Genomic DNA, 17463 nt, shown 5'->3' with positions numbered 1-17463 from the left:
TAGGGGAGCCCCACGTGCAAGGAGTGCACTCTGTAAGGAGAGCCGCCCAGTGCGAAAGAAAGTGCAGTCTGACCAAGAATGGCGCTGCACACACAGAGAGCTGACAGAGCAAGATGACGCAACCAAAAGAAACACAGGAAAGTGGACTTGGCCCAGTGGTTGGGGCGTCTGTCTACCACATGGGAGGTCCACGGTTCAAACCCCGGGTCTCCGTGACCCATGTGGAGCTGGCCCATGCGCAGTGCTGATGCGCCTAAGGAGTGCCGTGCCACATAGGGGTGTCCCCCGCGTAGGGGAGCCCCATGAGCAAGGAGTGCACCCGGTAAGGAGAGCCGCCCAGCGCGAAAGAAAGTGCAGCCTGCCCAAGAACAGTGCCGCACACACAGAGAGCTGACACAACAAGATGACACAACAAAAAGAAACACAGATTCCCATGCCGCTGACAACAACAGAAGCAGACAAAGAAGACGACGCAGCACATAGACACAGAGAACAGACAACTGGGGCGGGAGGGAAGGGAAGAGAAATAAATAAAATAAATAAATCTTAAAAAAAAAACAAACAGATTCCCAGTGCCGTTGATAAGGATGGAAGCGGCTACTGAAGAACACACAGCGAATGGACACAGAGAACAGAAAGCTGAGGGGGGTGGGGTGAAGAGGGGAGAGAAATAAATAAATAAATCTTTTTTAAAAAATTTGTAAAGTATATCTAGCACTTAGGAAATTCAATTGAATTCATGCAGATATATTTTTCCCTTTCTACATTCCAGCCAGTCCTCCAATTGCCTTTGGTGAGTCTCTGCAAATCAGCAAGGAACTATCAAATGTAAAGCTGCCAAGTGGTTTTTCTAAAGCCATCTCCCAAAGGAGGTGGTGGCCATATCTTAATTAAGTATAATAGTCCCACTGAGGTGTATAGTTCACTTTTCTTTCTCTGCCTGAGGCCCAGTGAAAAAGGGGCTTGTTACAGTCCTACCTGCTGTTCCCAAGAACATTTGGGTCAAGGTCTGTGGAGCCTGAAGACCACTGGATTATAGGATAAAGATCTCTCCAACCCAAGCCTTAAGAATGTTGCCGTGTGCTACTCTTTAATAATGACTTCATCTTTACCACTTCAAATAAAAGGACTTCACCCATTTGAATCATCTTCTGGGCCTAGCATTTATATGGGGCCCACAGAAGATCCTCAGTCTGAGCTGGTAATGCCACCGGGATTCTGGGATGGAGGAACAAAAAGAGAGACACACGGAATCTGTCCTGACAACATGTTGTTGCCCATCTACCGATTTTGTCTCCTAATTGAATTTCACAATTTTTTCACAGCTTTTTTTTTTTTACTGTGGGCCTGGCACTGTGCTAGGCATCAGGAATCTAAAATGAGTAAGAAGTGGTTCCTGCTATCAAAGAATTTCCCAATCAAATAGCACAGGGAAAAGGGGTTGGGTGGTGTTCCAGAGTACGGTCTTTCCCCCATGGTGTGCCAGAACCCATACACTGATATCTCAGACATATTTTGTACTGCTTTTGGCTCTAGTAAAGCTGCATCAGGGGAATTTATGTGCTTGGGAGGCACCTACAAGGCACTCTTATGTTTCTAAATTGCTGGTGGGGGACTGAAGTGGTGCACAGCTCTGATACCAGGTACCTGATCCACTGGTTCACTCCTGGGTCTGGTGCTTCTTTTTACTCTCTTGAAGGGCAATCTACAGTCTGTCTGGAGTGCAGGACCATTCTTCAGCTTGTCTTTACCCATGCCTTCTGAGAAATCTCCTATGACAACTTGTAGGAACAACTGTTGAAATTTCAGTAGGGTCTATGTATGCGCATGCACACTCAGAGTAGAAATTTACTTTATCATCCAGCTAACTCATTAACCTTCTCTTGAACCACATTCAAGAGTAGTATGTAGGCTTGGGCTAGATTAGAGGTACATGCTGGAAGCAAGACTGCCCTTTCCATGTGTCTAATTAGCAGGCAATTTCAGTTAAGAAACATAAACTAAGATGCATTTTTCGCATAGGACACCATTAAGGGTGCATAAAGAAACAAAACCTTTACCTTTCCCTTCCCGTGGGGAAGAAATGAGGTGGCAAGTTAAGCTATAAACTTCCAAATATAAATATACCACCAAAATCCTAACCTCTGTTGGACAGAACTGGCTAAGATTATTAGAGATTATGTCTGTAAAAGATATACGTGGAAAGGATATAAAACTTGATTTGTGCATTTAGGCATTTTTTTTAATTCTAGGGAAAAAATTCTGTTCTGGAAGGATCTAGTCCCACTGGAACCAACAGAGACCAACTTTCTTCCTTTTGTCATTGACTGACAGAATACCTATTAGTAGGCATGAGGTGAGCACTAGTGGTAAATAAGAAAAAAGGACAAAACAGTGATTACAAACTATTACTTGAAATTCGGTGTGTTAGAATCAATGTGTCAGTATGAAAGTCTGTGAATGTGACAATATAAGTGTGGGAAACACATGTAAGAGTTGGGAAAAGTATGTGTGAGTATGTATATAAGAACAGAGGGGTTATGAGTAGTTGTCAATCAATGTGAGTAGATGTGGGACAGTGTGAGAAAGTATAGTTCAGTGTCAATGTGTGTGTCAGTTTCAATGCATCTAGGTGAGAGTCTGCATAGTCCACATAGAAGAGGTGGCATTGGATTGGGAAAAGTGGACATGGTGGACGATGGGTATGGGGAAAGGCAGGAAGAGATGAGAGGTGGAGGCGTCTTTGGGACATGGAGCTGCCCTGGATGGTGCTTCAGAGGTAATCACCGGACATTGTAAATCCTCACAGGGCCCACTGGATGGAATGGAGGAGAGTAAGGGCCATGATGTGAACCATTGTCTATGAGGTGCAGAGGTGCCCAAAGATGTACTTACCAAATCCAATGGATGTGTCATGATGATGGGAACGAGTGTTGTTGGGGGGGGAGAGGGGGGGTGGGGGGGTGGGGTTGAATGGGACCTCACATATATATTTTCAATGTAATATTATTACGAAGTCAATAAAAAAAAAAAGAGTACGTGGCAGTTTACAGAAGAGTATCTTGAGTAAAAGTCAGTGTATTTCTGCAGCAGTGATATCTCATATGCACGTAGGTCAGTGTGAGCAAATGTGTCAATGTAAATGAGAATGTGGCAGAGTGAGTGAGAGCCTGGGTGAGTGTGAGCTTATGTGGTGGGGTCAGTAATTGCCTAGGAGTACATATTTGTATCAATGTGAATTGACTGTGACAATGCAAACTGCGTCAGTGTTGTGCATGCCAGTGTGTTAGTCGGTGACTGTGCATGTCATTACATGTATATCAGTGTGAATGTATGTACTGAGGAATGAAGGTGACTCAGTAAGAGTGTATGAAAGTGAGTGTGTGTTAAGTGTGACTGTGCATGCCAATGTGAATTTGCATGAGTTGGAGTCGGAGTCTGAGAGGGTGTAAATGTGAATGCACATGAGTTTGAGGGATTGTGATTATGTGTGTCTGTGGGAATGTGTGGGTGTGTATAATTTTGAATGTATTTGAGAATGCGAGAATGAATGTGTGAAGATGTGAGTGCACATATGTGAGTATGGATGCTCAATAAGTGTGGCAACGAGGGACCACTATCAAATACCAACTGATGATGCAACTGGAAAAGGACCTTATATGGAAGGTTCAATGCGGATCAGCAGAATATCCATGTCTACATAAAACAACATGACTTTAAAATGCTGTTTGACCTAAAGTAAGGGGGAAATGGAAAGGAGAAATGAGTTTATATGGCTACGAGTTTCTAAAAAAGAGTCTGGAGGCTGGCAGAAGGATTGCCCTCAAGCACAACTGAGCAGAGTCAGAGAGACAGATAAAGCAGATACAACCCCCAGATATTGGTTCCTATGAAGGCTAAAGAGACCCATGAGAGTTATGGTCATGGCCGATGGGGTTTACTACCAGGGCAGATGGCCCCTCTCTGGAAATGGTGTTTATGTGTGATGAATCTGGACTCAGATGGGATCTCCCTTCATAAGACTTTCATACTAATCTGCTGGAGGTGCAGTTAACGTTGGGGTTTAAGATATAGTTAGGGGATTTGAATCTCTGGACTGATAATGTGATAGCCAGGTCCTGAGCCTCAACAGACGCCAGCACCTACAATCTGATTTATTGGACTTACCACACTCAGCTAAGATGGAGTTGAAGAAGGACAATCACCACACCATGGAGCCTAGAGTGATTACAACTGAAAATGGGAGGATGGCAGCCAGCATCCATGTGGAATCTGAGCCTCCTCTTGACATAGAGGTGCAATGGACACAACCAATCCAATGTCCACATAGAAGAGGTGGCATTGGATTGGGAAAAGTGGACATGGTGGACGATGGGTATGGGGAAGGGCAGGAAGAGATGAGAGGTGGGGGCGTATTTGGGACGTGGAGCTGCCCTGGATGGCGCCTCGGGGGTAATCACCGGACATCGTGGATCCTCACAGGGCCCACTGAATGGAATGGAGGAGAGTATGGGCCATGATGTGGACCATTGTATATGAGGTGCAGAGGTACCCAAAGATGTACTTAGCAAATCCAATGGATGTGTCATGATGATGGGAACGAGTGTTGTTGGGGGGGGAGAGGGGGGGTGGGGGGGTGGGGTTGAATGGGACCTCACATATATATTTTTAATGTAATATTATTACAAAGTCAATAAAAATAAATAAATAACAAAAAAAAATAAGTGTGACCATGTATTAATGTGAATTTGGACAAGTAGTGAATGTAAGTTGAGCATATGTATGTGTCAGTGTGTATGAATGTGAAAGTGCTTGTGTGTGCAACTCTGAGTATGAAAGGGTAAGGATGATTGTGTGTCAGTGAAAATGGCTGAGTTTATGAAAATTGTCAGTGTTTGAGGGCATGTGCCTTTGAGTTTGATGTAGAGTGTGATTATGCCTCAGTATGAAGAGTGTGAGGGTATAAATGTGAACGTGTGTCAAAAAAGAACTTCTAAGTGGAAGAGTAGTTATGTATAGATGTGATAGGCATATGGAGATTCTGTCAGTGGTGAACATATAAAAGAATGTAATTCCAAGTGTAAGACTGCAAGCAGGTAAGACTGTGTTTATGATATGAGTGTATGTAAATGTGAAGTTATGAGTGTGTGCAAATATATATCTCTATAATGAGTTGTGTGAGTGACTATGAGGAGTAAAGCATGATAATATCAGTGCAAATGTGTGGAAGTATAGGAAATTCTATATGTGTCACTGTATGTGACAAAGCTTGAGTGTGAGTAGGGTGAAGTCAACCTTAATGCATCTATGTGTGGAGCGTGCACAGTTTTGTAGGTATTTGTGAGGTAAGGGTCATTATGAGAATGTAAAAATGAATGTAGAGGTATGAGTGAGTGAGAATTTGAAGGAGGGGTATATGGTATTCCCAGATCTCTGTGTGTGGCGTTATGAATTCCCTTGTTTGTAGTTTGTTTGTAAATATGATTGTGAGTACAAGGTGATAAGAGTGACTGTCACTACAGATGTGTCCAGTGTGAAAAGTGAATGTGAGACAAGGGAGTAAATATGACTGTGTGTGAATGTACGAGGAGTATGTGAATGTGCTTTTGAGAGTGTGTGTATGTGTGTGTGTGAGAGCACTGAAGGGTAGTGATGACCAGAATAATTTGGGATGCTGGAAAACTCATTCCAGGAAGTGCCTATCCTCCCAAAGTTGCACCCTGTCTCCAATTTCAGGATGCTTAACTCCTCTCAATCTCAATTTCCTCACCCATAAAATGGGAATGATAATACCTACCTTGAAGTAGTTTCACTTTTATAATTCAAAACATACACAATAACAATTATTAGAAAAAATTACCTACCTTGCAGAGCAATTGTAAGATCAAATGGTATCATGCAAGTAAAGTGCCAGCACAGTACTGGCATCAATAAACACTCAATAAATAGAAGTTATTATTGTTGCTGTCATAGAACACCCAGGAAAGATCCAGGGGCTTACTTATTCTTTTAGTCAGTTCTAGTTACCTTCTGTTAGTCTATAGAGGATCCCCTACCAGAGCTTCTCTAGAAAGTTGAATGCATTGATATCAGCAAGGCTGTAATTTCATACCTTCAATTCCAAGGCCGAAACTCTGGAGCTTCTCTTTCATAAGATGGCATCACAGAAACACCTGTCACTGAGGCTACAGCTTTACCTTGTCCTGTAGGCCCAGTGCATGTTCACTGTGAAAGGGAATTGCATTGCACATTCTTTTGCTTTTTGTGCAGTGTTTGTTTTTCTCATGAGGTGTTTTTTTATTTTGGTTAGTTGTTTTGTTTTGTTTTTTTTACTTGGGCAATAAGAGAGATGCCCTAAAAAAGTGACAAAGAGACAGACAGAGGACAAAACAGAGATAGAGGGATGGCAAAATACAAACAGGTATGTAGACTGCAAGGTATGGCAATAGAAGACCAGATGGAGAAGCCAACAGAGAAAGCTATAATGGCTGCCTGATAGGCAAACAAAGAGACAGGTAGATGATCAGAGAGGCAAGCCAAGAAGCCTGAAAGAAGGGGAGAGGAAGAAAGGCCTAAATCCCAAAGCTGCCAGGGATGCTGTCAGGCACTTGTGAGGGGGATTAGAGACCTGTAAGATCTAATTCCTGCCCATAAGGAGCTTATAGTCTAGTTTACTTGACAAAAATATTCTAGAAACCATGGAAGAATTATTCAAGGCAGTAGAGAGGCAAGCTCTACACTGAACACTACAGACTCAAGAGTTGTGTTGTTGGAGAGGTGGAGGAGGAAGCATCCCATGTTGGGTGGGAAGGCCGAGGGAAGGCTCAGGAAGTTAAATTAAGACTGCTAGGCTCAGAAACAGGAATGGATAGGGTGGAGGTACACTTTAAATAAAAAGGTAAAGTTAAATTTACAGGTCAATAGAAATTACTGAGCTTAAAATGTCCCTTACGCATCAAGAAAGCAGGAGGAAAGAAAATGACAGCTTGATGGGAAGCATGTCTGTGTTACACTGAAGCTCTGGGATGGTACTCGACATTGGCAAAAGAGTTGGCAATTATTATGTTGTTTCTTCTACTCACCCCCGACGATGTAGGACAAGGTTACCTACCATTTGCATATTAAAGATGGAGAAACCAAGAGACCAAGGGCTGCTATACTCAATAAAATCTCTCAGAAAGTAGTGGCCATGCCCAGAGGCCATATCAGGAACTCTGGTGAAAGGTGGCATTTACCTGGATTCCTAACTCCCTGCCCTGGAATCCATTACTCACCTCACACCAGCCACAGGACCTCAGCACGGGTGGGCGCTGCCCATGAGAAAAGGCTGGGCTGGCTTCAGCTCCCACAGACTCAGTGCTGGGCACAACAGCTGCCACAAGATGCAAGGACTCAGTTCCTCTTTCTTGGAGGCAACCTGCCAAGAAAAGCATTGTGGGGGAGAGGGAACCTCTTTCCCCACCACTGCTACTACTCCCGCTTCCAACCCCCCAAATGTAACACACACGCTACAGTGAATTGCAGAAAGCTCTTAATAAGGCTAGAGAATCAGAGGCAAGAAGTGTAAATAAAAAAGAAAAAGAAAAAAACACTGTTATGTAGGATTCCAAAAAGAGCACTGAATCCTGTGTTAGATGTGTATTTCAGGCTAAGAACTGCTGTTAGTCACTTTACCACTTTAGGCCTGCTTGCTATTTTGTGGAAAAGAGCTGCCTTAGTTAACCCGGACAAGTGTTGGGAGGACAAAATCAAGTATAGCAGACTGATATATTTGTATAATTATGGGAGGTGGTATAGTCTAGTATAAAGTACGAATCTAAGAAGTGGTAAAAAATGCAACTTGGCTCTGAGGAATCTGAATGTCCTGATTACCTGGCACTACTGTTCAGTTTATTTCATCCCCCAACTCCAGGTGTTCACCTCCATTTCCATTACTTTACTCACCTACTGCCTTCACACACACACACACACACACACAAATGTCTGACACAATATTAGTCTATCACTCTGAGGTCCCCTAAATTGTTATCTCACAGCTGCTGAGGGCCTCTGCCTCTGATCCTATATGGAAATACTCTCCCTATCTCTCTACCACAGGGATGCCCACATTTCTTAGGACGAATATATAATGCTTTATTGGTGAGAATTTACCCACGTTTTCCACGTCCAACCATGAAGAAGACAAGGTTTCTTTAGCTCTTCCCTTGTCTGCCTTTCCGCACTATTACTGAGCCTTCCAAGGGGGAGGTAGACTTTCTCTTGATAGGGCCCCAAGCTCTGCTCCCCCATCTCCTTCCTTCTTGGTATCTAATCTCAAAGAAAAACAGCAGCTATATGCTAATTCCCATAAAGCTTGCTCCATTTTATTAGAGGATGCCAGAACACAGAGCCCTAATCCAAAGAGGTGGATGGATGTCTAAAGTTTAAGGCTTAGGGAGCCAAGAAAAAGCTCAGATCCCTAATTACCCCTTGTCTAATAAAAAAACCAAACAAACAAGACATACTCTGGGTCTGCCACTTGCTCTTAGGCAAGGCTCCAGAGCACATTTGTCCCTCAGCATCTCTGGCATTCCCTGTATGACTCCCACACACACACTCTAAGCAGCCTTTGCAAATCCCATCCGCTGTGCTCCTGAGTGGGGTGCCAGCCCACTCACCCCACCCCCACCTCATCTTACATGGGGGATGGGGAGGAGTAAGGGCTGCTATAGCTTCAGAAGGCAGGGAAAAATGACCTCAAACCACCACCCCTCATCACTAGGTCTGATGGCTGACTGGAGAGGTAGCTTGTACCCAGGGGGTGGGGAACGGATTTAGAGAAGCTGGGGATCTGCGGTAGGGAAAGGTACCAGCCTATCCAGGTTTCTGAGCAAGTTTAAGAGGCTTCTTCAGACCTAACTGTACCTCCCTGCAGCCACCCTATTAAAACACAGCTTTTCAACTCAGTGTCAGGGTTAGAAACCATGGCAGCCTGCCTTGAAATCACAGGCTGTGCAGCTCCACTGAGTGCAGAAGAAACACTCTACCTGGTGGACACACTCCCCTGCCTTACCTTGATGTGTTGTATTGTAATTGGTTCATTCCTTGTGTGAGCATGTGGGCATGCAGAGTTTGTATGTCTATGCCACTCCATCTACTACATATTTCTGTGCCATGTGTGCATGTACAAGTGTTGTGTCTGTCTTGTTTCGTGTGCAGTGTTTATATCATGTTATATCATGTATGTGTATGTATGTATCATGTTGTGTATGTGCTCTTTGTACCATGTTGCATGTACATTGCATCTATACCATGTGTGTGTGCCATGTGTATCTATTCGGTATTGTGTTGTATGTCTAAAACATGTGGTGTATCTGTACTGTGCTGTGTCCATACCATATTGTGGGTGTCTATACTACCTCCATTTGGTCAGTTGGAAGGACTGGAGCCCTTCTCTCGCTTCTGGTGGGCGAGAAATGCCTCCAACGGGGAGCTCTGCCAAAAGGGTCCCCATTGTAGTCACTAGAGGGTGCCACTGTGATGACCATTAGGGGTAATATCACTTGAGGGTACAGAATTCAAAAAACAAAACAAAACAAAAATAAACACCCTGAACACCAGGCTCAGAGAGAGATGGGGAGAAGGACATGAAGTAAAAGGACACACATACCAATTCAAGTCCTTCCTTCACCCCCACTCTAAGCCCTTCTGTCTTGAGACTGAGGCAGTCAGGACAGGTAGTGAATACCAGCCTTCAACTCCCTGAGGTCCAGACTTCCATAATGAGCCTTTCCAGAGGTTTGGTTATAGGGTGGCTAGCAGATTCTCAACTTGGGCTTCTCTTTTCTCTCCTGTTCCCCATTCACAAGAAATAAAAGTAAAGTCACACTGCTGAAAGAGGTTAGAGGCATTGTTCGTTTTGTATTGTTTTTCCATAAACTGAAGGAAATACATATGTGAATGTGATTTAAAAGGGGTAAATTCTTTGCAGTGCTGGTGGTGGGGGCTGTCCTTCACTGCCAAGGATAAATTGACCCACTTCTTAAAATGTCAGGACCATCTCAGAGACCACCTAGTCTAGTCCCATCATCTGAAAGGTAAGGAAAGTGACGCCCAGAGAGGGGTACACACACTCAGACCAGAATGCCTGAATTCTTACTCCCAGGGTTAATTCCATCGCAGTTCCTGGTCTTCCTGCACTCCCCACTCCCACCCCCCCAACTTCCCACAAAAAAAATTCTCCAAATCCAGGCCCCTCCCACTTCACAGAAAAACTCTGGCTTCTTCCTCCACTGTGTGGGCTCCAAGGCAAATCTGTTCCATTCCAGCAATGAGTCGCCCAGGTCTCTGTGTGATTACACTCTTAGTATGATTTCCTTTCCTCAAAGGTAAATTGCTAATGTCTTTCTAGTCTTCAAGGTCCACCTCTTCTATTTTGCATCCCATCCCCAGACCCAGCTGTAGGTGCGCCGTTCTGCCCTTTATCCCATCCCCTGGGTACAGCACAGATTGCCCCAACTCGCAGATAATTGACCAAATGTACAAATCAGATAAGGATCCATTGCATTGATTAACATTTCCAATTAATCTCTGGCTAGGCTAGTCTGTGTGTATCAGTGACTCCGGTAATCAACGCTTATGTAAATGCAAATACCTTCCCAAGCCACAGAGAGCATTTGGAAGCACCGCATCTCTGGAGTAAAGTGGAAACAGTCCACCAGATCCTGGGTTTCATTTGGTTTTCTGGAACCTCTAAATCAGATTTTAGATGTATGGCTGTTACTCAATTAACTCCAGAGGCTCTGGCTCGACACCTGAAATGGAGGACTCCAGACCTGCGCTCCGCGGCACGGCCTCTCCTGCTCCCTGCTGGAGAAGCTAGGCAGTGTGGAGTTGGTAGGCCAGGCAGGCCCTGCAGAGGGAACCACCAAGCACCTCACAGGTGGAAAGGCTGAGAGTCAACAGAGCAGCTGAAGCTTAAGCTGCACCCAAATGGCTGGACAACTACATTTACCTGTTCCAGGGTATGGTTTTCCATCACCTCACCCCGCCCTCACCCCCACCTTCCCCACCCACATGGGGTCCCTTTCCCATGCGTGCCTGGGAAGAGGTTCTTTAAATTTTGTTTTTGAGTAGAGACAGGTACCCTCTGGCCTGCAGTGGGGACCCCAGACCTGCCCCTAGCCCACCCATGTAAAGACAATAATTCTTCCTGTCTCCAGCAGATTCAAAGTTCCCTCACTTCCTTTGGGGCCAAGGTTCCCCAGTCCCTTCTCCTTACCCAGGAGGGAGGATCCTGTTGCTGAGGCTGCTGATTACTGAGATTCTTCTCCTGACCTTAGCCAAAGCTACAAGCTCCTGAAGGTGGCTTATGGGTGGGAATGCTACTGACTTCATAAATATTGAGAAATCATCCCTCTAATTCCAGGCTGAGCCACAACTTCCTCAGCCAACAAATTTCCCCATCTCACCAGGGCAATCAGGGTCTTTGAGCTCCTGATAAAATGATGTTATTTTGTTTCGTATCTTCAACTCTGCCACTTTGCTCTTGCCTGATTTTCTAGTCAAGTCTTTGACTTGATAGTAGCATAGTCTCTGACCCATAACAGTGCAGTCTCTGAAGGCAACAACTCCCAACCCCCAGAATTACTCTTTCACTCACCAGTAACATTCACGGCTCCTCCCAAACCTTAGCGACCTTGCTTGCACTATACCATTTCCACCTCCAACCAGCAAATCTGCAACTTGTGGGATTGCTCAGCTAGTCAGATCATCCCAGGGTGCTGTGGCCCCTCAAACGGAGACAGCCCCTCTCGACCCCTGCTGCCTGCACCACTGCCACAAATGAATCTCCTTTTTTGCTTAGGTCTTTCCTACCAGGCCCACTTGTCTGTCTGTCTGGAAGCTTGGAGGGTCTTCTTGACATGCTGATGTCCCTCTGTCCTTAAGATTCTCACCTGAAGGCTTTTACTACTTCACAGCCTCTTCTCATTTTGCCTCTTTCATCTGGGAGAGGGTTAAGACATTTGTATCCAGAAACAGAGGTTTACAATGGCCCTCTCAGTCTGGGACAATTAATTGTCTATTACTATATTAAACTCCTTTGCCCAAAGGTGCCCCTGATTAGAGGTCTCACATACAAAATTACAGACCCTACTTGATTATAATTTTGCAAATGACCCAGTGAAAACTGCACTGACCTTAACATCTCGGTCATCCCAGAACAGGGCCACAGTGTTGTCACCAACAGGAATGGACCTCCTTCCGTTCCAACACCTCAGATACAGTTGGCCTGGATTTGAGTCTGCAAAACCATGGGGGAGCAAGACTAACTTGGCTAAGGACTTCTCTTTGAAAGCCATTTAAAAAAATTAGCACTGTAACCGCCCCGATCAGGCTTCCCAAAGCCAAGCCACTCACCCTTCTCTCTTTTGTTTCAAGAGACCACAGCCCAGAACCCTCAAGTCCAGAGTCTGGCACTGCATTCTGGAAGGTGGGACCAGAAAAACAAGCGGGCATCTGACTCGTTATCCGTGAGAACCGCCCTCCCCACCCCCTTACCCCACCACACACACAACAACCACCACCTAAGAAAGGGGAAAAACTGGAAGAACAATAATCTGAAATGTTCTATCTGCCCAAAAGTGTGGCAGAAATCTTGCCAGAGCCAGTTCACAAACTGAGGGCAATTCGCCTGGAAGCTGGGGGAGAGGGGGCAAGAAAGGGGGAGGCAGTGGTCCTAATGGCCCTGCTCCCTAGACAAAGACAAAGGCCAACTGAGGGGCCCAGAGCTTTCTAGGGGCGTTATTGCATCATTCAATCCCCACAGGGAAGAAAAGGGTCCGTTTCCTGTACCCCACCAAAAAAAGGGGAGGGATAAATAAAAATAAAAGTGGGGAGAAGAGCTGGTTAAGAAAATCGTCACTTTTTCTGTTTGCTCGGGTAGGGGTTTTTCTGCCCCGGATTTATCCGGACCCGCGGCCACACCCCTTTCCTCCCAGGGGAGGGTGCCTCTGCTGCATTTGCAGAGGGTGGGGGGCAGTATACCACCTACAAGCTGATGTAGCTTTTCGGGGTGGATTTTGCCTCGAGGGGCCCAGGTCCCAGGGGTTTCCGACCTTGGGAAGGATTCCAGGCCCTCGGGGAATGGTCTGGACACACCCACTTGTCCGTGCTTGCTCATCCGGATCAAGCAAACTGCGCGCTCATTCTCAGAGCTCCCGGGAGCCACAGAAGAGACTCGAGCCTTGAGGTTTAGGCGCGGCGGAAGGCAGACCCGAGAAGGCAAAAAATCTGCCCAGCAACCTAAAACCATCTTCCAGCCCCAGAGCTAGCCCGGGTGCTATCAGTCGTGGAATTTACCTGCCACCGGTCCAGCCACCCAGTCAAGACCTTCCCTCTACCTCCAAGCGCTCCAGCTGGCGGAGCTGGGGAGCTGCAGCCCCACGGCAGCAGCCGCAGCCTGGGACCGGCCGGCTCCCCGCCCACGGCTCTTCTCCCGCCCCCACACACTAGCTCCAGGCCGGGAAAAGCTGCAGCCGGCTGCGCGAGATCCCAGACCATTCGCTCCTGACAGCTGCTGCCCGCCAGTGGTAGAGTCCTGGCTCGGCAACCGCTCCCTTGCCTTCTCCGCTATGACGTCACCCGGGCTCTGCACCTCACATAGACCAATCAGATGATGAGTATAAAACTAAAATCTCCCTGAGTGGGCTACTGAGGACCAATCTTTTGTTTCCAGGCAGGAAGCGCTGGGGAGAGGGGGTGGGGAATCTGAAGGGGAGGGAACAGGCAGAGGGAAAGAGGATGGAAACTTCCACATAGGGTTGTCTAGACAGAGGTGGGGTTACCAAATAAAAGAAGCACCTGACACTGGGAGAGGAGAGGGATTTAATGTATCTTCTTTAACTGACCCCTCAGGAAGACTGGGGGTTTCAGATGAATTTTCATGGGAGGAAAACTGTCCAGCTACAGGCCACTCTTTAATGGAGAAAATGGTTTTGATTTGGGGAACCACCTGTCAGACGCAAGCAGGTTACACTGATCAAGCCTCCGGAATATATACAACTCAGAGAGGCAGATATGGCAGTAGGAGTCAATGAGATGGCACTACAAATAAGAAATTACCTTTCTGCACAAGACACACATTTCAAAGCATAGCATTCTGCAAAGAGTAGTTAATCTACTTCAAATTGAGTACATATATTTAATTTCACTAAAATGTGGCTCTTCATGTCCCTTCTATCCCATAAAACGTCAATGACTTCTCTTTAGGAAAAGTTTCAAATTTTTGCAGTCATCCAAAGACTTCTAAATTGAACTCCAAAAATCAGTTATTGCCACTCCAAAACTCCTACCCCAGGATTTGGCTAGATAATGTAAATTATGGTAAATCCCACTAAGGAGCCATTAAGCTGCCATTAAAATTTTTAAAAAAACACAAAATATTAAGTATATCCTAATTATAATACGTAAAATGCTCACACAAAAAGATGTGAAGAGCACACAAAAATTATAATAGTTGGGTTAACATACTAGGATTATAGGTGATTTTCCTCCCTACTTTCAAACCTATTTTTATAACGATAAATACATCCTCACATACTTAAATTGTCAAAATGGGTCATGACCTTCCCCAGTGCATTTTTATCCAATTTTCTCAACACTGCATAACATCCAGCAATCACTCCTCCATAATGACAGCGAAATAAATTTCAAGTCTGAGGGTCAACTAACACATCTACCAAAGTTCTTTTAAGAAAAGTTACACACCAGGCCTCTAGATTCATCAGAGATAATTTCTCTGTCAGTTGGAGAAGGGGATGCCTCCCTTTAATTTGTGATGATATTGGGAATTTAAAAAGAATAATAATAACCCGTCTATCTAAGATGAAACAGGCAGGTGAAGATTGAGTCAACTACATATAATCCAGACTGTACTTTATTTAGGATTACTTTTCATTTTATTTTCTTTAACTAAATAAATAGATTTATACATAGAAGAGTATTACATGAACATTGTATAATGTTAGCAGAGATGGGATTTATATCTAGATCTGTCTGAGTCCAAAGCCCATGCTTTTTCGAATATGATAGAGTGTAATTCTATTAAGGATTAAGCATGGTTTTATTAGGTTTGTTAAAATGTATATTTGCTTTAAAAATCAGACTATACAAGAATGGTGCTTTTTTGAAATAAGGCCTTTTTTTTCTTTATTTATTATTTATATTTTAATATTACATTCAAAAATTATGAGGTCCCCATATACCCCCCATCCACTTCACCCCACTCCTCCTCCCATAACAACAACCTCCTCCATCATCATGAGACATTCATTGCATTTGGTGAATACATCTCTGACCACCACTGCACCTCATGGTCAGTGGTCCACATCATAGCCCACACTCTCCTACATTCCACCCAGTGGGCCATGGGAGGAGATGCAATGTCTGGTAACTGTCCCTGTAGCACCACCCAAGACAATTCCAAGTCCCGAAAACGACCCCACATCATTTTAAAAGAGCTTTTTTGCATGTGGTGGTTACTAACCCCCAATGTTCAAAATTCTCCCCCTAAATCAGGGGGATTGTACTCCCAATGATTTTACAAATATCTTTTTCCTCCTCTCTGTCTCTCTGTCTCTCTCTTTTTAAATATCTTTTTAAATTAACGTTGGGGAGTAAAAATAAAGTAACCACTTAACATTTTTTTATATCATGGTTTAGGTAATATTAAAAATGTATTGATGCAAATAAATATAATTTACTTAATATTACATATTTTATTTTACACAAGAACACCTTTTTAAAAGAAATTACAGAATATAACTGAATTTTCCTGAGTAATGATTTAACATGTGTCATCTAGGCTATTGATTTAAATTGTAATTAACAGGTATTTGACTTTTCTCTAATCCTCACATATACTTCAGCTATAACTCAGAGCTATTTGTGCAATCACCACACAATTATGTCAATGTTTCATGTTTGTATTTCTTCCCTCCCTGGTGATTACAGAAACTAGCATGTGACCAAAATTCTATTAGGTGCTCGACAAATTGTTGTATAATAGAAAGAGGACTGGACTATCAGAAAGTAGTCTTTACTGCCAATGTTGGTTCACTTCAAGAGTGTAGGATAGCTGCATGGGGACTTTCAGGGAAGGGATTCTAAGGTGAAATATTTTAGATTTCATTGTGTAATTTTTCCCATTCACCTTCCACTGTCCCCTGCTCCCTTTCCCAAGTTCATTGATTTAAGGTTTTATAAACAACACTAACATAATAACAACTCGACATGTGTATCCTACTTCTCAGGTTACAAACCACTTAGCTCCTCATCTGATCCTTGTAACCACCAAACACTTTACTATGGCAACTATTATGATCCACATTTCATAGATGAAAGAATGGAAGCCCGGGGGTTTGACACCAACTGCCTAATGTCTCACAGAGATGGTCTTAGAAACCAGGTCTTCCACTCTCAGTTCTGTGTTCTTTTTACCACTCTATATGGCAACATGAGTTTCACTTCCTCTTTGGCTCCCACCAAACCCTCCTTGCAGTCCCTGGATTCATGTGAGAAGTGAAGGACTCTAGGACGGGGCTTGTGGCAATGGAAGTAAAAATAAAACAAATATCTTCAAAATGTTCCAGTCAAATCTCACATAAAGAAAACACTGTTCACTCTCATATACCATTGATGGGAGTGTAAAATGGCACAAACATTTTAAAGGGTAAGTTGGTAATATTTATGTAAGTTTTAAATGCATATGCCACTTGACCCAGCAATTCCAACTCAAGGAATTTGCCCATGGATATGCTCATGAAAACATGCCAAGATATGGTCAAGTGAATTCATTGCTGAATGTAATGGAAGAATGAAAAAACTGGATACAACCTAAACATCCCTCAATAATGGCATTATAATAAGACTGGCAGCTATGAAAAAAAAAAAAAAACAGAAGAATACAAATGCTGTAAAGGATGTGAAGGAAGGGGAACACTCATCCACTGCTGGTGGGAATGAAGAAGGATCCAACCATTCTGGAGGACAGTTTGGCAGTTTCTCAAAAACTAACCATAGATTTGCCATATGACCCAGCAATACCACTGCTGGGTATATACCCAGCAGAACTGAAAACAAGGATACAAACTGATATATGTACACCAATGTTCATAGCAGCATTGTTCACTATCGGCAAAAGTTGGAATCAACCCAAATGCCCATCAACAGATGAGTGGATCAATAAAATGTGGTATATACACACAATGGAATACTACTCGGCTGTAAGAACAAATACACTACAAACACACGTGATAACAAGGATGAATCTTGAGAATCTTATGTTGAGTGAAGCAACCCAGGCATTGAAGGACAAATACTACATGACCTCTCTGACATGAAATAAGCAAGCTGCCTCAGAGAGCTAGAGACTGGAAAATAGGCTTACAGGAAATCGGGGGGTGGAAGAAGGATGTGAGCTGA

At 44.1% G+C, this 17463-nt stretch overlaps 1 protein-coding gene across 9 annotated transcripts in view; it reads right to left on the bottom strand.

Annotated features, from left to right (window-relative positions):
* Window positions 1–17463, bottom strand: part of PAK3 (p21 (RAC1) activated kinase 3) — a 401520-nt gene that overhangs the window by 128431 nt on the left and 255626 nt on the right. For 2 of the 9 annotated variants that reach the window (XM_058292193.2, XM_058292195.2), the window contains exons 1-2: window positions 13342–13573; window positions 12180–12283 (exon numbers count right to left, since the gene is read on the bottom strand). The exons of 2 other annotated variants lie outside the window; for them this stretch is intronic. The gene's annotated coding sequence lies outside the window, so the exon portion shown is untranslated. Of the gene's footprint in view, window positions 1–7274; window positions 7418–12179; window positions 12284–12399; window positions 12466–13097; window positions 13574–17463 lie in introns of those variants that run through there. 5 more of the 9 variants (XM_058292197.2, XM_071213190.1, XM_058292194.2 and 2 more) reach the window with 4 other exon arrangements.

This window comes from Dasypus novemcinctus, chromosome X (genome assembly GCF_030445035.2).
Source record: "Dasypus novemcinctus isolate mDasNov1 chromosome X, mDasNov1.1.hap2, whole genome shotgun sequence".
NCBI classification, from domain to species: Eukaryota; Metazoa; Chordata; class Mammalia; order Cingulata; family Dasypodidae; genus Dasypus; species Dasypus novemcinctus.
The sequence above is the reverse complement of the archived record's forward strand: the minus strand, read 5'-3'. Positions and strand labels throughout refer to the sequence as shown.